Genomic DNA, 24191 nt, shown 5'->3' on the forward strand with positions numbered 1-24191 from the left:
AAGGGGGATGAAGCTAGTGAGAAGCAGGGGGATGGTACTGATGAGTAGCAAGTGGGGTGGCACTGTAGAGATGCAGAGGGATGACATTGGAGAGATGAAGGAGGATTTCTCTCCAGGATGTTTGTACAGGGAAGTTCACATTTTGCCTTACCTCAAAACATACATTACTATGTATTATCTTGTATGAAGATGAAATTCTATTCCTACCCAAACTGGTGGCTCCTGTACCATGTGTTCTTTTATCTGCATACTGAATACTGGCTGAAGACACTGTTTACCTAGAGAGGCTCAATTTATTCAGCGGTCCCTCATTGCAGAGAAAGTGAAGTTGATAATAGTAGTTGCAACAAAAACATGGGGCACTCAAGTGACATAGACTTGTTTGTGGGGAAAAAAAACTCAGAGGCACTCAGAAAAATAGTTAAGAGTTACACAGATATAGAAAAAAAAATTTCTTTTTAAGTACCTAACATTGCAGACTCAGCTGATGGCAGGAGTGCTAAAAAAATGTATTTCACATAGTCAAAGTCCTTAGGCAGCCCCCAGCCATTCTCTTTAAGGTTTCCTATACACAACAGTGTGTGAACAGTTTTTACATTTGTTCTGGCCTCTCAGAGTAGCTCTGCCTAGCGTGAGGGGGGAGTTGGCAGTGGGGGAGATGAGTTCCACCACCTCTCCAGGAACACTTTAAGCACTGGTCACACTCCTATGTGGGGCTCTGTTATTGCATTCCCCTATGGGCCCTTCATGTTCCATTTCGCCACTGCCTTTTATATAAAGGGCATAAATATGTTAAGAAGCGCTGAGTTTTACAACTTAAAGCCATGCAGGGCCAGCACCAGATATTTTGGAGCCCAGAACCATCATGCTTTTGGGGAGCCCCATCCCTCCTAGTAGGTACAGGCAACTCAGCATTGGCTCATTCCCCCTGTGTCTCTCCAGCCTCATCCTCGTCTGTGCTTCTCCAGTCTCATCCTCACCTGAGTCTCTACAGTCTCATCCTCTCCTTATTCCCACCCTGTGTCTCACCAGCCTCATCCTCTCCTGTTTCTCTCTAGCCTCATACTCTCATGTGTCTCTCCAGTACCATCCCCACTGTGACATCTCTATTTTTTCAGCACCATCACCCTATGTCTCTCCAGTCTCATACACTGTGGCCCTGATTCAGAGCCAGACGCTCTGAAAGAGCACTCACTCTGAATCAGGGCGTTTTTTTTTGGAGCGGCCTCCTGGCCGCTCGCATAGCTGTGGGTTACCACCCACAGCTATTGCGAGTGGTGAAGATGATGGTCGCGATGGTCAAGACCATCGCTATCATCTGGCTTGCGACGAGACTCTTGTGGTAGGGTCTCATGGCCGCAAGACCCAGAGAGCTTCTGGCTCTAATAGAGCCGGAAACTCTGTCACTGACATCACTGGTGATGTCAGTGGGGCCACCCACAAATGGCAGGCATTCACATGGGAATGCCTCTGTTTGTGAAGCCACCCCCCACAATGCCTACAAAACAGGGTGAGCTGTTGATCAACATCGACAGCCGCCCCTTTTGTAGTGAGCCACGAAGCGAGTGCTTTTTGCGCTCGCTCCAGGGCACGCACAGTGCGCACGTAGCACGTGCAGACTGGGCCACCATCGACCCGCTTGCGAGCGCTATGCGCTTGCGAGCGGGTCTGAATCAGGCTCTGTGTCTCTCCATCTCCAGCCATCGCCTCATGCCCATGTCTCTGAACCTAATCTCCCAAGAAGTGCTGCCATCAGAAATTGTGGGATACAGTACACGTGTAACAGGCAGAGCCCAATTAGGCAGAACTATATAGTGTGCAGCCACACATTAATCCCCTGCTGCTACACTCTACAAAGATCTGCTCAGCTACAAAGGTTTATACTGACAACTACAAGTATTTGACAGAATTTTGAAATGTGAGCCTTAAATAAAGGAGGATGTGACTGAAACTGCACATATGCTCCCGCATTTACAGGAGCATTCCTGTCCCATCCCGCTCTGTCCCATTCCTGTCCCATCCCACTCTGTCTGTCCAGCACATCCCAGTTTGTCACTCCAGTACATAATATCCCTCTGTCTCTCCAATACATCCCCCTGTGCTCTCAGCCTCATCATCCGTGTCATCCGGGTGGGTGGCTCACCTTCAGCAGCAGCAGAAGCAGCCAGCTCACTCAGAGGCAGGCTACTCTGTGCATCACCGGATTCAATAAGAGGCATACTGCTGACAACTTCTTAGAAAAACTAAGATGTTATAGAAACATGGCTTACCCCACTTGGACTCTCCTCAGGATTCTGATAATGCAACAAATATTGTGATAGCATTACAGCTGAATGAATTTCAGCACATCCTCTGTTTTGCTCACATGATCAACTTATTAGTGCAGGGTTTTTTTTTTTAAATTACAGGGGCATACAAGAGGTACTGTCTGTGGGCCTAAAAATGTTGGGTCATTCAGCAACAGAATGCTGGAGATTTCAGCACCTGCAGGAGCAGTTTAATTTGCCCTGCCATTAACTGAAGCAAGAGGTGGTAATAAGGTGGAACTCCACCCTTTATATGCTTCAGCAGATGGAGGATCATAAAAAGCCATCCATAGCTATACAACAAGCCATGACATTGGGAGAGGAGGGGGAATGTACCTTAGCCCAGCACAGTGGAGAGTACTTTCTGTCTTGTGCAAGGTGCTCAAACCATTTGAAGTAGCCACATGTGAAGTGAGTGCTGACACTGCTAGCTTGAGTAAGGTGTTTTCCCAAATTAGGCTTTTGGAAAATTAAATGGAAAAATTGAAGGAGATTAAACAAAGCGAATCTGCAAAGTATGCTGGACTTGTAGATCAAGTTTTTTATTCACTTTGCTATGATCCATGGGTGGCCAATAACTACATTTTAGCAGCTGTGCTTGATCCTAGGTTTAAGTCATATGCGGTGTCTTCCTTTCCAACTGACCCAGATCTTAAAAGATGCATAGAGCTCCTGGTAAGCAAGTTGGCAGCTCAAGTGACACATGTCACTACAACGTCTCCTCATTTAATTTCTTCAGCAGCAGCTTTCCCAAAAGAACCAGTGGTGATGCAGATAAGTCAACCCAACATTTTGATATCTGGGTGGGTCTAAAAGAATTGCCCCAAATTAGTGGCACCTCTACCATAACTCCATCTGAAATGATCACCATCTAAAGAATGGTGGAAGATTATTTTCATGACACTGTACAAATAGACCTGTTACAGAGCCCCTTCGATTGCTGGAAGGAAAAAAAGGTAATTTGGAGGCCCTTGTACAAACTGGCTTTGCATTACTTAAACTGCCCATGTCAGGATGCGGCCTGGGATCAGCCGCTACTCACCTCCATGCCAACATCCTTGGGCTTAGGTGTTCAGTTGCTGGGAATTGAGGTGAGTGGTGGCTGAGTATTCTCCCCGGGGTCTGCTTGGTCTTCTATGTGTGTGTCCTGATTCCCATGGTGGCGGGTATGGGCGATGCCATTTTGGTCCATACCACCTGACTAGTTTCTCCCAATGGCAGTCCTGCTGTCACTCAACTGATCTAATGATTCAATAACCAACTGTCTAGGGGTATTTAGGTCTGACTCCAGGAACAGGAAGTTCTTCATCTACTTCATGTATTCAGTGTTCCAGTGACTGAGTACTATTTCTTCACTCCAGGCGCCCTGTTGTCTTCAACTTCCAGTGACTTCCAGCAATTCTCTCTGCAGTGTGCAGTTCATCTATCAAGCTGATTCCCTGTGTTATATGTATCAGCTCTCATGCTGAATTCTGGTGTGCTGTTCAGCTCTCATGCTGACTCCCTGTGATACATGTTTCAGCTGTTAGCTGTTTACCAGTGTTACAAGTTTCGCCTTTCATGCTGATTTCCCTGAGTTACATGTTCACCTCTTACATTGTTCTTTAGTATTTCTTGGAGCAAGTCTGCGTCTGGATTCCTAGTGTTTCCCAGAGCTAATACGTTTTTGGATCTCCAGTGCTTTTTAAAGCACTTCCACATTTGTATCTCCAGAGTTACTCAGAGCAAGGCTGTGTCTGGATCCCTGGTATTTCTTACAGCATTCAGTGTTTGGACTTACTATACAGTTATCATTACAGCAAGTCAGTCTTAGGATCTTCCGTGTTTCCCAGAGCAAGCCTGTGTCCACTTAATTTCCAGTTTTTCCAGTGCCACTCTATTTCCAGTGTTTCTCAGTGCCATTCCATTTCCAGTATTTCCAGTGCCATTCAAATTCCAGTATTTCCAATACCACTCCATTTCCAGTGTTTCTCAGTGCCATCCCATTTCTAGTAATTCTCAGTACTGTCTCATTGCTAGTAATCTCCAGTGATACAACAGTGTTTAGTAATTTCCAGTGTTATTACATTTCCAATAATTCTCAGCGCTATTTAATCTCTAGTATTATGTCCCTGTCTTCTGCCACTCCCAGGTACCTGTCCAGATCTGCTCACTTGATGCAGCAAAACCCAAATCCCAATAGGAGGGGTCACTGGTGAAGACCTCCAAGTAGCTTAGACTCTGCGCCTCTGGGCAGATCTAGCCAAAACTGGGTTTGGCCACAGTAGGAAGACTATCACTGTCACCCCATCAGTTGCTGCTCTTCCACCCTAACCTCCCTTGATCTTGGCCTTGACAGAGGTATCTCTAGTGCCCTGTTCTGACAGCCCAGCCTGCAGTGTGTACTCGGAGAGACTTTTCAGCACAGCCGTGAACCTTGCAAGCGAATGACGTTTCATAGATGTACATTAAACTGCAGTGCCTGTGTTGCTGCTCTGTCGCTTAGCAACCAGCCAGCTCACTGCTGCCTTTGCGAGCTGTAAGATGGTCTAAATCATCAGTAAATGACTGGAGAACAAAAAAAGGCCCAAATTATGTGAGTTTAGCTTCTTTTGTCAATTTTTGTAAGAAATCCAAATCCAAATCCAAAACCAGTCACGCTGGTTTGGCAAATCCAAATCTAAATCCAAAGCCGGACGATGAATCAGAGCCAAATCCAGCAAAAATGGTCCAGAGCACATCTCTAATTGCAACATTCCTAAAAGAAAAAATGTGCACAGCCATGGGAAAAAACGAGAGAGCACGAGAGAGCACAGCTGTAAAATATCTATTAGATGGTAACTTCTCAAACAACTCATAGTTAGGGTGAGTTGAATCTTCCAAAATACCCTTTACTTTCTTAGACATTAGATTTTCATAAATATCCTGAGTACGTGGCAACGCCAAACCAATTACCCTACCTACAGCCTAACTACCCAATCTAGAGCCTTACGTTCAGCAACAGTCCAACTGCCATATTGTATGGTAATCCCATAGGTTAGGACACTTTCCACAATACAACGATAAAAATTTACTTAAGTCGCCTAGTTTACAAAAGCAAAGTTTAATCCTTTCAGAAAAAATAGACATTGCTGCAGCTTTTTAACCACAAAAGCGGAATGCTAGGACCATGACAGAGTATTTCACATAAAAATCGCCCAAAATGTAAAGGATTCCACCTGCTCAATAATCATTCCATCTAAAAGTACAGGTTGCGTTTGGGACACAATTTCCTTTTCTAAAATCAATTACCATCTGCTTGGTTTTAGATGTGTTTAAAAGTAAACAATTTTTCCTACACCACTCAAGCATTCTGGTAACCTCCTTTTTATATTCACCCCCATCCTCATTGCTTATCAACTCAACAATGGCAGTGTCATCCACAAATTTTACAATTTTAACTAATTGTGAAGTTGACTCGCAATTGTGGGAAAACAATACAATAGCGGACTTCCTCCGAAATTGAAACCCCCAATTTAACTACCTGGGGCCTATCTGATAAAAAATTTACAAAACAAAACTGTACAAACCCAAGTGGAATAATTTAGATACCAAGGAACTAGCCACAATAATGTTAAATGCTGAGCTTAAATCAACAAACAAAATTATTACATTTATGCCCTGCCCCCTTTTCATAGATGTACAACAGGTGGGGCCTAATGCCAAAAAGAGCCTGACTGTGCTCCCATTAGCTGCTGGAGGGGAGAATGTATAAGTCAGTAGTCATGTAAATCAGGTAATAATGTTAAAATTTGCCATTATATACAGTGCAATAGCCACACTGTAAAGGTAGGGAAAAAGTCCATATTCTGCTGTTCCTTAGCCATAGTTCACACAACACAATAATAGTGCTGGTATGATGGATGAAGATTTATAGTATTATACAGCAAATGTAAATAAAACAATAAATAAAACAATATATTTTCCAAACTTCCTCTTGCATTTTAAATCTTTTTTAGTCTCAATTCACACTGAGTTTTTTTCTCAGGTTTTCCAATTTAACTGTGAATTTTCTACGTGAATGTGAAAAATTATGTAAACAGAAATAATGGGTCTCCCTAGAGTATATCCAAGTGACTGACATTATGTATATTTATTGTGTGAACGTGATACAGGATTGCTTGGTAGCTGCTGATGTTGTTGCCTAGGCTGTTGCATGCAGTCAGTCAATCTAGATTCAAATGGCATGTATATGTTCGAGAAATACTGCTGTGTTTTCTTGAATTATCTCAACATCAGTTGTTCCTCTATTACATAATCATACAGCACTAGTAATAATACCATTTATTCAGAGCCGGATTTAGACTTCATGGGGCCCTAGGCAAGATACCCCTCTCCCTCAAAGAATCAACAGCACTAAATTTTTGTATGTGACCCTAAAGAAAAGGTCCGCTGCGGCTTTGAAACATCTGCTATGTATGTACAATACACTTAGTTGTTTTTTAACATTCTGTATTATCAATACTAAGGAGGACACACTCCGTACTGCCAATTGTTTTTTGTGTGTGTATATATATATATATATATATATATATATATTATATGTGTGTATCTTGCTCCACCAACATCTACTGTAAAATATACACAGTTATTACGGTAGGTGTTACTAGATCACTTTATATACTGTACATACTGTATGTATACATACCTCCCAACTGTCCCGCATTCAGCGGGACAGTCCCGTTTTTCTGGGACTGTCCCGCTGTCCCGCCCGCGGGCCGCAGTGTCCCGTGGTGGGGGGGAAGTTGGGGAGAGCACATACCGCTGCTCTGCATAGCAGCGGGTGTGCAGGAGGAGAACAGTTGCCGTACGCATGCGCATGGCTTCTGTTCTCGTGTGAACGAACTGCCTGGGGGCTACCCAGCATCTTGGAGTGCACGGCCCCAAAGTGGCGAAAACGGGGGAAGCTGCAAGGCTCCGCCCCATTTCAATAGGCTCCACCCATTTTTTACTAAGGTCAAGCCCCCTTTTTGGGCGTGCGCGCCTTCGGCGCGCGACCTGTCCCTCCTTCCAACATTGAAATGTTGGGAGCTATGTGTATATATCATCCTGAAATCAATATGTATATGTAGCCAACTATGTACTCTACACACATATATTTATGAAATGAGTATGTGCGAGTGTGTATATAGATACACAGTATCATCAGAACTTAGACTCTCTTATGAATATGAGCTGCCTAAACTCTGTGCAGAAGGAGGCTCACTCTCTCCGTCCCTCCGATCAGAGGCTGGCTGGCAACTTTTTGGGTTGGGGGGCAAACACAAGCAAGTGGCTCTGTCTTTCTATCAGCACAATGCAATTTATAAATGGTGCAGGTGTAGTTTGACTAATGTTGTTGTTGTTCACACTTCCATTGTGTAGTTTACCCACGTTAGACACAATAGCCAGTGCCGATGCCCACCTAAGTATAGTCCCCTGCAGTACAATATACCAGTACTACAAAGTTTAAGTACCAATAACAAAACCAGACTGTGCACATGAATTACAATGACACTACAGGGTCGGACTGGGGCATGAAGGGCCTGTAGTAAAATGCAATTGTAAGGGCCTACTGGAGGGCAGTGGCAAAAATATGCAGGTGGTGTTGCTAGCCCCCAGAGGGGTAGAAGTAAAGGAGAATAACTGCACCAGACCAGTTATTCTTTTTCAGATACTTGGGATCTAAATTTGGATCCTTATCATCAAAGTTCCAAAATAAGGAAAGTTGATAATTATAATTGTTATTATTATTATTACGCTTGTTTTACTCCACATTTTACCAATGTTAAATCTGTTTGACTTACAGCAGTTCCCCTACAGGGTTTTATGTTTAATTATAGGACTCGTCTTTCAGTTTGGATATGTCCACAAACTGATTTGGCAAACAGACGTGTTTTCTCTGCAACTTCTAGCCTACATAACCAGACAAGTGCTGTTTCATAGTGCAAAGCATCACCTGCGTACCCAAGAACATCCCTGATCATCACTTATTCAATCAAATTTCAAACTAAGAGTTCTGTTTATCACTAGGAGGGTGCGGGGGTGGGGGGGGCACACTGCTATTTTGGTGTCACCCCTTCGGATGGCGTCACCGTGGAGCCAAGACACGGAGACAGGCAGGGAGAGACTGTGGGCTGCTCCAGCAGCTGCAGGAGTGCTGGGAAAGCCCACTGTGTGCCAGTAACGGGAGGCAGTAATGCCCCCAAATTCACACATACACACATATTCACCTATACACACTTACAAACACTCACAAACACTCACATACTCACCCTGGCACAGAAGATCCTGCTCCCGATGCAAGATGCACAGATACCACTTCAGAAGGTGAATAATTAAGGACTAATTAAGCTAATTGTAAACCAACAATTGCTTAATTAAACTTCAGGGGGGGGGGGTCCTGACAGGGTCCCAAAGCAAGTCCTGCTGATTCTATAGAAATCACTGCATCCCATTTTCAGTCATCTAATTGAATAGCAACCCTGCGCTGCTGGGTTTTTTAAATATCCCCTGTGCAATTGGAATCCCCCCATTGTATGCTTAACTGTCAGAAATGGCATAAATACAATGCATCCGGATCAAACGGATATGCAGCGGGGAGTGCCTGCTGGCACCCGATATGATTTTAAGGTAATTTGCGGTCAGGTCAATTCACTTCAATGGAGAGGCAGTTTCCATGGCAGCAGCCGACCTCAGCCAATCTGCTGCCACTACTACGGAAACTGTTCACTGATTGACTGAGATTGCCGCTGCCATGGAAACGGCTTCTCCATTGAAGTGAATGATGAATGAACAGAACCAAGACTCAAATTTATTCGGATATGCTGAGGAGATTAGAACCACAGGTCTATCCAGATTCACAAAATTTGGGTGGATATGGATTCCTGGAGAACTGAACCGCATATCTCTTTTTTTGTTTAATATTTTTTCACAGTGAGGGTACAGGTGTCACCGGCCTGCTGGCACTTGTAATTCTACAAGTGCCACACGGAAAGCTTGCTGGTACCTGTAGTTCGACTGTGAAGAACAATATTACTATTTCCGTTAACCCAGGGGTGCAGGGAAGAGCCCTGGGCTCAGGAGGGGGACCACAATTTTTGGAGTGGTGGGCCCACTTTCTGAGGATTGCCAGCCCTGAGCTGACCAGTGTGGGGCTGGTTAATGCTTTTGCAGGAGGACCCTATGCTGTGTGTCCTCCTGCTGTGCCATTACCACCCCAACTGGTTCAGCTTGGTGCTGGTGAATGGAAAATTGGGAACCTCACACCAATTTTTTTCCCTGATTTTCCATGACCAGACCAAGCTAAAAGGTCTAGGGCTGGTTATTGATTTAGAGGGGGGCCCCGACCATTTTTTGATTTTTAACTATTAGGCTGCCTTTAAGCCTAAGAAGCATGCCCAGATTATAGAGATCTGGGTATGCTCTCCCAAAATTTACTGCATCAGGCAGGTGTATTATTTTCTGTGGTTTGATAGTTGGATTTTAAGTAATTTTTTATTCTATTTCCAATCCGACCATTAGTAAATGAGGGGATCCTGTAGTGGTCTATGTAAAAATATCGATGTTTAATTGATTTTGGTCAGGATTCAGTTTTATAGTCGATTTTATATTTGATTTAGCCTTTAGTAAAGCCTTAATTTGCAAAATTAAATGAAAAAGTGAGAAATCAACCTTCAGTAAATATACTTCTACAAATGTTATATACTACTCCAACCACTTAGCTGTCATATAATGTGTACCTCTCTACTCTCATTTCTATACAGCAGGATACAAGACAGCGGTATCCATTGTCTCCCCTGTTATTTACTGTGGCGTTAGAACCTTTGGCCATTACCTTAATAAAGTATCCCCACTTTTGTGGGATACAAGTTGGTCATATATTCTTTAGAGTTGCATTATTCGCAGACAACATGTTGTTTCATTCTGACCCATCTGCCTCTATACCAGTAATCATAGACATTATTACTATCTATGGGTCCTTTTAGGATATAAATTATTATTGGCAAGTCAGAGATTCTCCCCTTTCCAGGTGACAAAGTCCTGCTTTCCAAATCCCTTTCTGATTTTAAAGTAGCCAACAGGCCACTAAAATATTTGGGTGTTTATGTCCCTTCCTACCTTTCAAAGTTATACTCGGCTAATGTAACACCATTAATTTAATTCTTTCAATTATTAGATAATTGGAGATATCTCCCCTGTCTATCTTAGGGTGAATTGTGGTGTTTAAATTCATAGTTTTTCCAAATAATTTCTCAAATGTCTACAAAATGTATATGGTGTCACGAAAAAAACTCAAATGGAGATGGTTAAATTGAGAATGTTTTGATAGATGGAGGTTTGGGATTCCCAAATCTACCAGCCTTTTCTCTGCAGTACTTCTCCGCTCTATAGCCAATTGGCTTTTCTATCTAAATGTGTATATGATAAATGGTTTAGATTGCTCTCTGCTGACACTTTTCTCCCCAAGGGCACTGCTTCATACCCCAATGGCTGATATCCCCTTACACATTTACAATAACATAATGTTTTGTGACACCTACCTTTCTTGGTAGGTGATAAACAAAAGATTGGCCAGAAATCCTAGGCATTCTGATGTTATTCCTTTCTGGGGTAATCCTTGTTTCCTTTGGCATTGTATAGCTATACATACCTTCAAATAGAATAATAATAACTGCAGATGTTTTTGATCCTGGGGATGTTTATATTCCTGTCAAGCACTACAGGAGCATTATGTTCTTTCACGTAATATCTCTTATTTCTATCTTCAAATTTGTTATTTTCTAGGATCTATACCTAGGTCAATGTTTTCACCACAAGTACTGTACCTGGCCTATTGTTGTCCCACTTTCCTTTCTATCGGGCACTATCTATAGGACTAGGTATCTATATGCAGACCTTATTCATCCAGACATTTGTAAAATATGGTCTAGAACCTTTCTGGTCTGGAGGTAGGAATTTACATCAATATGACTCTATACTTCATATAGCCCAGTTGACAACTCTACAAGAAGTGCATATTAAAGTGCTAAATATTACACAACATCAGCATACATTTATGGTTCCTGATAGATAGGTACATGCCCAAAATGTTTTGGTTCTTCTAATTTTATCAATATTTTTATAAGATTGTTAAAAAGTTCTGGAACAAGTTGATTGTGTTTCTTAATAACTCATTTGCTCTAAATCTAGTAGCTGAACCATTGGCTTTATAAGTGCAAATTATTCCCATTTGAACTTGGGCCCAGGGGGAAATAAACTCCAGCTTATCCTCACAATTATAGTAATTTTGAAGAACTTGACATTTACCTCCTTGCCATCGAAAACAGCTATTACACAGATGGTGTTAAGAGCCTATTATATCATGATTAGGGATGAGTGGGTTCGGTTCTCAGGGAATCGAGCCCACTTGAATATTGCAGATCCGAGTCGGATCCAAGCAGGCTCGGAGTTTCCCACCTGACTCAGATCTTGAAACCGAGGCAAAACCATAGAGTCAGAAATCTTGCGGTTCGCGAGCTTATATCTCTATGATCAATGTAGTAAATAGAGACCACGCGGCAGACGCCATTTCACTCTGGTTGTGGAGACTGAACAGGGAGGGTGGGTAGTGTAGGGCTGGGAGAGTGGTGCTGTGTGCTGTGCTGTCTGCTGTGTCCTGTGTCTTGGACTGGTGCACTGCTGATCCATTCTGGGCTGATGCTGCTGAATGCTAATCAATTCTGGGCTGGTGCTCTGCTCTCTGCTGTGTCCTGGACTGGTGCTTCAGTGCTGATCCATTCTGGGCTGTCTGATGTGTCCATCTGGGCTGGTGCAGAATATATCTGGGCTAGTGCTGCGTCCATCTGGGCCTAAGTTCTAGACTCCCCCAAAAAATAAATATATATTGTAAAAAAATAAATAAATACATTTGTCTTTTAGTGTAATATTTTTCTGTGTGTGTGCATGTTAGGCTTAACCGCACAAGATACAGCCAGCAATGCAAGTTGCAACTTAGTGCTGCCCGACTCGCTGCTCTGGGCCCAAGTTCTGGAGCATAAAAGAAATTAAAATCAATTGTCTTTTTTTAAATCTTTTACTGTCTCTGTGTGTGTGTGTATCCAGCCAGCAATGCAAGTTACAACCTAGTGCTGCCCCACTCCAGTCGTGATCAATCGCTAGTCTGGGCCCAAGTTCTTGTGCAAGAAAAAAATGAAAATCAATTGTCTTTTTTTTATCTTTTACTGTCTGTTTGTGTGCATGTATCCAGCCAGCAATGCAAGTTGCAACTAGAGATGTGCAGGCTCGGATTAGTTTGGGTTTGCAAGCCAGGTTCGGATTTTTTCCCTTCAAAAAACGGGACTCAGAAAGAGGCAAAATGTCATCTTTCATGGACAAACATCAGCATTCCTTAAAATCAATTGTCTTTTTTTTGTCAATTTTTTTTCTATGTACGCATGACTGCACGTGTGTGAATTTTGTAACCGCACCTTTGCTACACTATTAGTGCATGTGACACTGCTTCAAAACTGCAGATTATATGGAGGGCTATCACATGACAGGAGAGCAAGGCCAAGAACCACATGTTTTAGCTGCCACAAGCAGTGCAAGGCCGTCAACTTCCTCATCCTCTATGAAGGCCCATGCCCCAGGGCTTAAGTCACGCCATCGATATGGGTAAGCTACTTGTACTGAAATTAAGAAAAAAAAAATGTCAATATGCCCTTCACTACACGAAGTGGCAAGGAAAGGATAAGGCCTTGTCCTTTCTTTAGAAAGGCTGCTGATTCTTCTGATAGCCCTTCGGAAAAAACAACTGTGTGCCCTGAGAAATCGAAATGACAAATGTGTCCGCGGTTGCAATGTGTGAGCCAGACCTAAATACTAGTGTACTGGAGGATACTCCAAGTTCCAACATTTGTGTGCCCTCTGTAAATGTGGGGAAGGGCAGTCAACATCTTGCAGACATTGGCCCTCATTCAGAGCCACTCGCTAGCGGCAGTACGCTCGTTCCGAGCGATGTTCGCACATCTGCGCATGCGTACGGTTTTTAGTACGCATGCGCGAACCAGTCAGTGCGGCCGAAAATCGTTGGTACGCAATATAGCGAGGGCCTGCTATTTTGAGTGACAGAATGAGGCGTATGTGGGTGGTAACAGGGAAAGGTACTTGAAAACGGGGAGTGGAGATCCGAACGCAGGCGTGCTTAAAGGTCAAAACGGGCGTTTTAAGGGAGTGCATAATTAATACAGCAGCGTCATTGACCACGTCACTTGGTTTTTTTTAACTCAGAACTGCTCGCAAAATAGCGGTTGAAAACACCAACCACAAGAATAGCGAGCAGTTCATACGCTGTACGATGTACTCGATTAATCTAATAAATAGCGGACATGACGTATGGTGCGTGCGGCCAGGGGGCATTTTTATCAAATAAACGAGCGTATGTTTTGCTCGCTCGTTCAGACTTAGAGGTGGGAACAGACTGCAATTTGCGAACGGATCATTTGAATAGCCACCCCTTGTTTTTGAACGAACGACCACAAATAGCGAACGGCTCTGAATCAGGCCCATAGGCCCTCATTCAGAGCCACTCGCTAGCGGCAGTACGCTCGTTCCGAGCGATGTTCGCACATCTGCGCATGCGTACGGTTTTTAGTATGCATGCGCGAACCAGTCAGTGCGGCCGAAAATCGTTGGTACGCAATATAGCGAGGGCCTGCTATTTTGAGTGACAGAATGAGGCGTATGTGGGTGGTAACAGGGGAAGGTGCTTGAAAACGGGGAGTGGAGATCCGAACGCAGGCGTGCTTAAAGGTCAAAACGGGCGTTTTAAGGGAGTGCATAATTAATACAGCAGCGTCATTGACCACGTCACTTGGTTTTTTTTAACTCAGAACTGCTCGCAAAATAGCGGTTGAAAACACCAACCACAAGAATAGCGAGCAGTTCATACGCTGTACGATGTACTCGATTAATCTAATAAATAGCGGACATGACGTATGGTGCGTGCGGCCAGGGGGCATTTTTATCAAATAAACGAGTGTATGTTTTGCTCGCTCGTTCAGACTTAGAGGTGGGAACAGACTGCAATTTGCGAACGGATCATTTGAATAGCCACCCCTTGTTTTTGAACGAACGACCACAAATAGCGAACGGCTCTGAATCAGGCCCATAGTCAGTGAGGATGATTCTGTGGAATTGCACATGGAGGAGGAGGATATTTTGGTAGTTGAAGGTGCTAAGGATGATGAGGATGTTGATGATGAAGATGATGGTGATGAAGATGTTGATACTGAGGATGTCCTTTGTGTAAGTAAGGCAACAGCTGTTGCCCATGGATTGAAAAAGCCAAAGCCCATTATTGTCATGCCGGGGCAAAAGACAAAAAAATCCAATTCTCGTGTGGAATTATTTCCACCCCAATCCGGACAACAGTTGTCAAGCCATATGTAACCATTGCAAAACAAGAGTGAGTAGAGGGAGGGACCTAAACCATCTAGGAACCTCCTCCTTGTTACATCATTTGGAGCGCATTCATCAAATATCAAAGTGTATGTCTCCAAGTTCCAAAACTCAAAACTTAACAAGTCCAGTGTCACCTACCTGCTCCCTTTCTGTGGGATCCAAGCACCTTCGATCTCCAACACCCACACCTGCATCATCATCAACATCCTCATTTGTGATCGGAAGTAATTTAAAAAAACAATTGACTATTAAACAGTCCTTTGATAGAGGAAGTAAGTATAACAGCTGTCATCCAGTTTCACAGTGGATCACTGATGCCATGACGGCTGTGCTAGTATTAGATGGTGAAATAATAAAAAATAAAAAATGAGGATGATAGTGTGGAGGAAGTGCAAAAGGAGGATGAGGGGGAAATTTGTGTCCTATCTGACGCTAATGTGGATGTTGATGATAAGGATGTGGTTTGCGTAAATCAGCCACCAGTGGCAGCAGTTCTTGCTAATGATAAAAAGACAGCCAGAAAAGCAACGTCTTGTGTGTGGAATTATTTTAATCTAAATTCTGACAACAGTTGTGAAGGCATCTGTTCCATTTGTAAAGCCAAAGTTAGCAGAGGAAGGGATGTTAACCATCTAGGCACCTCCTCCCTGTTACGTCATTTGCAGCGAGTTCATGCAATTTGTTTAACAAAATTATTATTTGTAAATTAAAAACAAGCAGTCCAGTATCACCTACCAGCAGTTTGTACCAGCACATGCAATCTCCACCACCAACACCCTCATCATCAACCTCCTCCTTAATAATTGAAGGTTGTCCTTCCAAAAAATGTTTTGTGGGGGCCCAAACAAACCAAGGAGTTCAGCCAGGAAAGTGTCAGTCCTAGTGGCTAAAGTGCTTGGTTTGTTAAACTGTGCATGTCCTTTTTAATATCCCACATAAGAGTGGGTGGGAGGGATAATTTATTCTTGCACCTCTTTCCTTTACATTTGGCACAATTTGGGGCATTGCCGACTGACATTATTATAGTTTATTAAACTGTCATCCTGTCTGCCACTGCTGTGTGGCATTGTTTCATAGATGTCCTATATTTAAACTGCCGTGCGTTTGTGCTGCTGCTCTGTTGCTTACTTTAGCCAGCCAGCTCACTGCAGCCTTAGGCCTGTTTTGGTAAAAAATAGTGAAATCAATATTGTGAGCTGTGAGGTGGTTAAAAATGCATAGAAATGCCTGAAAATGATTGTTATTAAGGTTAATAATACTGTAGGAACAAAAACAGGCCCAAATTACCGTATGTGGTTTTAGCTGTTTATATTATTTTTTGGAAAAAATCCAGATCCAAAACCAAAACCTAGAAACAAAACACCAAGGAAAAAAATCCAAAACCAGATTCAGATCCAAAACCAGGGGAGATCCAGATCCAAAACCAAAACACGATGGTCAGCGCACATCTCTAGTTCAGATACTGCCAGCTTGAATCAGGTATTTCCCCTCATCAGGTTTTTGCAGAAGCAGCTGGAGAAAGTGTATGAGGAAGTAAGACGGAGTGCTTCCGCTCGGTATGTGGGACTTGTGGATGAAGCCCTTCTTTCACTTTGCCAGGATTTGAGGGTTGTCAATCTGTTGAAATCAGACCACTACATTTTGGCAACTTTGCTCGATCCTTGGTTCAAAGCCTATGTGGTGTCTCTCTTTCTGGTGGACACAAGCCTGCAGAAGAGCAAAGAGCTGCTGGTGAAAACACTGTAAGCTGAAGCGGAACGTGACACGTCAACAGCTCCTTCTTCATTTTCTCCCGCAACTGGGGTTGCCAGGAAAAAACTTAGGTATCTTAAGCAACCCGCTGGCAGTTATGCAGGGCATACAGGACCAAGTTTGGACATCTGGTCTGGACTGAAGGACCTGCAAACAATCTCTGACATGTCTACTGTCACTGCATATGATACTGTCACCATTGACAGAATGGTGGAGGATTACATCGGTGACAGCATCCAAGTAAGCATGTCAGACAGTCCATACCTGAACTGGCAGGAAAAAGAGGCAATTTGGAGGCCCCTGTAGAAACTGACTCTATTTTAGTTAAGTTGCCCCCCCTCCAGTGTGTACTCCGAAAGAGTTTTTAGTGCACACGGGAACCTTGTCAGCGACATGTGGAGAAGATGATGTTCATCAAAATGAATGATCAATTCTTCCAGGAAGACCAGCCTCCAGAAATTAGAGAGGGATGTGTGATGGTGGATTCCAGCGGGGACAAATTAATACTCTGTGAGGATGAGGACAACACTGAAGAGGGTGAGGAATCGGTGGATGAGGAGGATGAGGACAATATCTTACCTCTGTAGAGCCAGTTTGTGCAGGGACAGATAAATTGCCAGCTTGTTTTGTGGGGGCCCAAACGAACCGATCATTTCAGCCACAGTCATGTGGTAGACCCTGGCACTGAAATGATTGGTTTGTTAAAGTGTGCATGTACTGTTTATACAACATAAGGGTGTGTGGGAGGGCCCAAGGACAATTCCATCTTGCATCTCTTTTTTTTCTTTGCAGTATATACTCTTTGGGGCCTAGTTTTTCAAACTGCCATCCTGTCTGCCACTGCAGTGCCACACCTAGATGGGCCACGTGTTTGTGCCGCCCACTTGTGTCGCTTAGCATAGTCATCCAGCTACCTCGGTGCAACCCTTTTTCCTAAAAACAATATTGTGAGGTGTGAGATGTTCATAATAGACTGGACATGAGTGGAAATGAATGTTATTGAGGTTAATAATAGCGTAGGAACCTAAAAAAAAAAAAATTCTGTGATTTTAGCTGTTATTATGCATTTTTCCAAAAAAATACAAATCGAAAACACAAAACCCAGATCCAAAAAACATGGAAGGGTGGTTTTTGCAAAACCAATCCAGATCCAAAACACAAAGAAAGATCCAGATCCAAAACAAAAACACAAAACACGAAAAGTGGCCGGTGCGCACCCCTAGTACTTAGTATGGTGTTAGGAATGTAAGTGGAATTTTGTTTTATCAGTTAGTGCAGAGCAGCACATTTCCTGAAATATAACATCGTGAGCCAAAGTTATATATTCAGCATCCTACTGTAAATATAGTTATTTTTTAATGGGTTAAGGTAATAAAGGGATCTTAGACACCTTTTAAGGATGCCTGTTGGTGACATAATAGCTTTAATAGTGTATACTTTGTGTTGGAAGGAGTGTGCTCCTGCACTGCCTCCCTCCAGCATCCTGTACAAGCAGCAGTCACTAGGACCTGGCTCAGCTCCGTGTGGAGGAGTCTGACCTCTGACATGCACTCCAGCGCATGCGCTAAGTTTCCACATATCTTTACTAACCATCGTCCATGATGATAGGATGGACTCTAGAGGCTCCTACCAGAATACGTGCCAGTACAGCCAGTAACAATAACCACAAGAAAGGGCGGATTGGGCTGCCGGGCCAGTTCCCATTGGGCCGGTCCCCTTTCTGGCTGGCGGCCACCCAGCTCACCCCTCACCCTTCAATGACTGACCTCCCTCTGGCCTTCTGCCATCATGCTGCCACAATCGAAGCTGCAGTGCAGCAGCACGGCCCCACCTTTAAACAATCTGTCCCCCCTCCCGTGGTCTCCTCTACCCCGGCCGTCCCGCTTCCGCAATAAGCAGCTGCACTGTGCACAGCTTCTGCGCAAGTGCAGAAGCTTAGTTAGTGACTAGTTAAAAAAAAACATAGAGAAAAAATGGTGGACAGGGAGTTGTTGCGCATGCCCAGCCGCAGCAGCTCCTCCCATAAGCCTTTGCGGACCCCGGGCCATCAGTTAACACTGACGGCCGCCACCAACCCCTCCATTGCCCGCCTCCAGCCTCCTACACAGGCACAGATGCAAACTATGTGCAGTGTCCCCTCCCTCAACCTCTGTTGCCTGCCGTGGGCCTTCTCTTTTTCTTTGAGCTATCCCCTCCTGTTCCCTGGGGCTGCAGAGAGCGGAGTGTGTGCAGCTGTTCCTGGGTTGGAGAGGAGTGGGACACAGATGGCAGGGGCTTTCCCAACACACTCTGGATGTCAGCGCTGAGAGAATGACAGCGGTGATCTGAGGTGACCCTGCAGTGGAGGTGATTCTTGTTCAGCTTCTTTCACTGCTATTCAGCCTGCTTATTCCCACCACTACTTCCATCTTGTCCCCTGCTCCACACTACTACTTTCATCCTTCCCCCTGCTCCACACTACTACTCCCATACTGCCTCTGCTTTCCACTATTACTCCTATCCTGCCCCCCATTTCACACTACTACTCCCATCCTGCCCCCTGCTCCACACTACTACTCCCATACTGCCTCTACTTTCCACTATTACTCCTATCCTGCCCCCTGTTCTGAACTACTACTCCCAGCCTGCCCCACACTATTACTACTCCAAGCCGGCACCTGCTCTGCTATTACTACACTACTACTACTACTCCCATTCAACCCAATGCTTCCCACTACTACTACTATTCTCATCCTGTTCCATGTGTCCCACTGCCATTACTACTCCCATCCTGCTTCCCACTATTACTACACCCATCCTGCTTCCCAGTACTGCTACTCCCACCCTGTCCCATGTGTCCCACTAGCATTACTACTCCCACCCTGCTTCCCACTACTGCTACTCCCATCCTGTCCCATGTGTCCCATTACTATTTCTACTCCCATCCTGCTTCTCACTGTTATTACTCCCATCCTGCCCCAGGTGTCGCACTACTATTACTACTCTGATCCTGCTTCACAGAACTGCTACTCCCACCCTGTCCCATGTGTCCCACTAGTATTACTACTTCCATCCTATTTCCCGCTACTGCTACTCCCATCCTGTTCCAGGTGTCCTACTACTATTCCCACTTCCATCCTGCTTCCCACTACTGCTACTCCCATCCTGTGCCATGTGTCCCACTGGTATTACTACTCCCATCCTACTTCCCACTACTGCTACTCCCATCCTGTCCCAGGTGTCCTACTACTATTACTACTCCCATCCTACTTCCCACTACTGACACTCCCATCCTGTCCCATGTGTCTTACTACTATCACTACTCCAATCCTGCTTCCCACTACTACTACTCCCATCCTGTCCCATGTGTCCTACTACTATTACTATTCCCATCCTGCTTCCCACTACTGCTACTCCCATCCTGTCCCAGGTGTCCCACTACTTTTACTACTCCCATCCTGTTCCATGTGTCCTACTACTATCACTACTCCCATCCTGTGCCATGTGTTCCACTACTATTACTATTCCCACCCTGTCCCATGTGTCCTACTACTATCACTACTCCCATCCTACTTCCCACTACTATTACTCCCATCCTGTCCCATGTGTCCTACTACTATCACTACTCCCATTCCGCTTCCCACTACTACTCCCTTCATGTCCCATGTGTCCCACTACTATTACTACTTCCATCCTGTACCATGTGTCCTACTTCTATCATTACTCCCATCCTGCTTCCCACTACTACTACTCCCATCATGTCCCATGTGCCCTACTACTATTACTACTCCCATCCTGTCCCATGTGTCCTACTACTATCACTACTCCCATTTCGCTTCCCACTACTACTACTCCCATCCTGTCCCATGTGTCCCACTACTATTATTACTTCCATCCTGTCCCATGTGTCCTACTTCTATCACTGTTGTGTCCTACTACTATCACTACTCCCATTTCGCTTCCCACTACTACTGCTCCCATCCTGTCCCAGGTGTCCCTCTACTATTACTACTTCCATCCTGTCCCATGTGTCCTACTACTATCACTCCCATCCTGCTTCCCACTACTATTACTCCCATCCTGTTCAATGTCTCCCACTACTATTATTATTCCCATCCTGTCCCATGTGTCCTACTACAATTACTACTCCCATCCTGCTTCCCACTACTGCTACTCCCATCCTGACCCCAGCGGTGGCAGAGTTTATGAAGTTTGTGCTCCAGGTGCTAGTTCTGGTGGGGATGTACACTATGGACCCTGTTTTTTTCTTGTGGAGGAAAATGTGTTTGTATTTTTACCTCTGGGGCCAATGTATTTGTTTTTTTCTGTGTGGGCTGGTGTGTGATTTTTTTTTTTCATGCGGGTGCCTAGGTGTTTTATTCTTTTCTGTGGAGGCTTACTGTATGTGTTTTTTTTTCTCTAGCGGGTGTCATTGTGTGTATTTTTTTTTACTGTGGGGGTCAATGTGTTTCTATTATTTTCCTGTGGGGGCCAATGTGTTTTTTTTCCTGTCGGGGTTCACTGTGTGAGTTTTTTTCTGTGGGGGCCAAAGTGTTTTATGTTTTTCTTGTGCATTGTTTTTGATCTGCACACATGTCTGAGTGGCAGTGCAGATTCAGATGCATGCACCAAGTAGTGTATTAGAAATGTGTTGGGTGTTCCTAGGTGGTTACAGGGGGTTGGCTGTAGAGACGCTGAATTGCTCACATTGGAGACCATACTTAGATGGATGATCTGCACCTAGCATAGGGCTGTTGAAAGTTCCAATGGTGTGACTGATGGTGGTGTCTAAAGTCTTATAGGGGTCTACTCACTAATCCTTGGAGAGATATAAAATGGAGAAAGTCCCAGCCAATCAGCTCCTAACTGTCAATTTTCCCACCCCCTCAATGGACCCCCACCTCCTCAACAGACCCCACCCCCATTAGGGCTGCTTCCATAAATTTTCCAGGCTGGTTTTCCGTCCCAATCTGCCCCATACCACAAGTACCCTATACTACCACCAATACACAGAGGGACTTTGGGACTGATGCATTTGTCCATCTCACACCTGGTGTACTATAACACTCAGCATTACCTTAAACTCCAGGCTGCTATATCCCACACAGATTGCCTACTGCTGGTACGCCTGTGATATTCCTGTGTCTTATGTTACTTGCTCTTCTGCCAGATTACAATAAAGAACTGGTTACCACATGCAGAGTAACTGCCACCAGCACCAACACCTGCATTAGACAAATTATACCATCATCATATTGGCCAAAACAAGTGTACCTACGTTTAATTTAATGCCATGTCTGGAGGACTACTCCACCAAGTGCAATCCGCTATGCATATTTGTGACAGTACACTCTGCTATTACTATCTGTTAATATTAAGTATTATTATTTAATAAATACTGTAGAAAAATTATAAAGTCATATTTAATTCTATGCTTTATATATTATAATGATACAGGCAATATTCAGTATGTAACATGTTCAGATGCTCAGGGTTTATCATAAAAATGGGTCTGCCTGTATTCATGGACCAAATAAATAAGTATAATAAGCATTTCAAGGTAAAAGTACAGAATCACACAAAGCTCTATATTTCCCATATGGCTTGAAGCACATTATAAATAGAATCGTTAAGACAGATGGCCTCTATGACTTTGTTGCTCCTTCATCCTCCACACATTCATGGTGAATTAATTTAATCCAAAAATTTAATAAAATGTACTCATTGGTTATAAACTGCTGATATGATGCCAAGAAAAAAAATATCCACCCAGCCTCTGGGAATCCAGAATACCAAACAGCGTGTTCTTCCCAAACCTGCTACCATTCAGTTACAGTAGTTTACCATATGCTACTTATCGCTCCAGGCTGTTTAATCAACAAACTAATCCAGACCTTTCTCAAAGGTTTAACTGGAGAATTAACTAGCAAAATATATGTAAGAAATCATGTAGATGCAGGTAATTCTCAATGGTAAAGTCAAACTGCATATTGTTTTCATAGGATATAACATTGTCAAAAATGATTAATTTCTAGCATACCAAACACATTTAAAAATTGGTTACAGACAGCAGCACCACATTGTTTTGAAGAAAGATATAATTTAATTTTGTCACCTCTAAATCTATGAATGTCTCCTCCTTAGGGGCAGCTGGAGTAACCTGCCACACCACCTGCCCGATGACAGAGATCAGTAAAGGGTCTTTGCTTTTGTTGATTTGGCCTCTATATGTGGACATCACTGCTCTATCCCAGTCACAGACACAACTCTGACACAATGCACTGTTCCGGGAACACATGCAGCCAATACCATGTCTCTATACAGACAATTTATCCAACCTGCACTAGGAGAGGAGGAGGACAGCTACCTGCATGCTGCTGGGAGTTGTAGGTTGGTGTAGGCTTAGGATCTTATCGCTACGGAGAACTGAACCTTGCTCTAGGACTACAGAGACTATCATGCTACGTTTGTTAGCCATGAGAACGTCTCACAGGACCCTAGTCCTACCTAATAGCATTGAGCCCAGTGTATGCACCCTGTGTATGCACCCAGCAATTCCCTGTACTACAAACACATACAGCAATGTAAATATTCTGTAGGTATGAACCAAGAAAAAAATTCAAGGATGAAAAACAAATATTAGATATGAGCAGGTTCGGTTCTCTAAAAACCGGACCCACCCGAACTTCCAGATCTGAGGCAGGAACCGAGCTAGGCTCAGGCTTTCCCACCTGTCTTGGATCTGAAAACAAAACAAAACGCATCATTCTCCTGCTGTCGGATTTTCACAGGGTTATATAAAGGTCCCCGCGATTGGCGCCATTTTCACTCTGTGGCTGTAGAGAGAGAAGCTAGCAGTTTTAGTCAATCAATCAGTGTGTGTGTTCAGTTAGGGTCTTGGCCAGAAGACAGCTGTTGTGTTGTCCATAAAGGGGCTTAGGCTGCAGTATATAAAGGGGGGCTTCCTTCAGTGCATGCTGCTGCTGTGTTGTTGTCCTGTCCATCAAGGGGCTGCTGCCTCATTCAGGGGTGCTCTTCTCCAGTGTAAAAAAATAAAAGTGAAATTAAATTAATAATATTAATATCAATCCACAAAAAAAAAATATTTTGTTTGTGTGTGTGCTCTTCCCCAGTGTAAAATAAATATTGTTCGGTGACACTGCTGGTCAGAACAAAGTTCAAGTTTGTTGATATGTAGGACGATCAAATGAGAGCAAAGCATGAACTACATACCAGTCTTGCAGCTCCTGCCATACAGTCATGATGACGATGCATGGCCATCAATGTCATCTACAAAGGCCGATGCCCAAGAGCTTATGTCAAAATCAAACAAGCAATGTTTTACAGTGTTAAAGAAAAAAAATGAAAAGCTAAGTTAGCTGCAGAGGAACAAAAAATTGGCAATATGCCATTTACTACACAAAGTGGCAAGGAAATTATAAGGCCTCGGCCTTTATTTATGACTGGTGGTTTCTTCATCTTATGATGAAGTAAGCCCTTCTCCCTGTAGAAGTGTCAAAAAAATTAAAATTGCTAAGGCACATGAACCAACTGTGTGCTCCGAAAAGTCACAAATCCTCGAGGAGAGTCCAAGTGCGTCCGCGGTTGCCATGTGTGAGCCTGACCTTTCTAATACTATACTTGAAGAGGATCCTCCTTCCACCATTTGTGTGTCCTCTGCAAATGTGGGGATGAGCAGTACAAGTCAACATG

The sequence above is a fragment of the Taudactylus pleione genome, unplaced genomic scaffold, assembly GCF_031769625.1.
Source record: "Taudactylus pleione unplaced genomic scaffold, aTauple2 ptg000573l, whole genome shotgun sequence".
Lineage (NCBI taxonomy): Eukaryota > Metazoa > Chordata > Amphibia > Anura > Myobatrachidae > Taudactylus > Taudactylus pleione.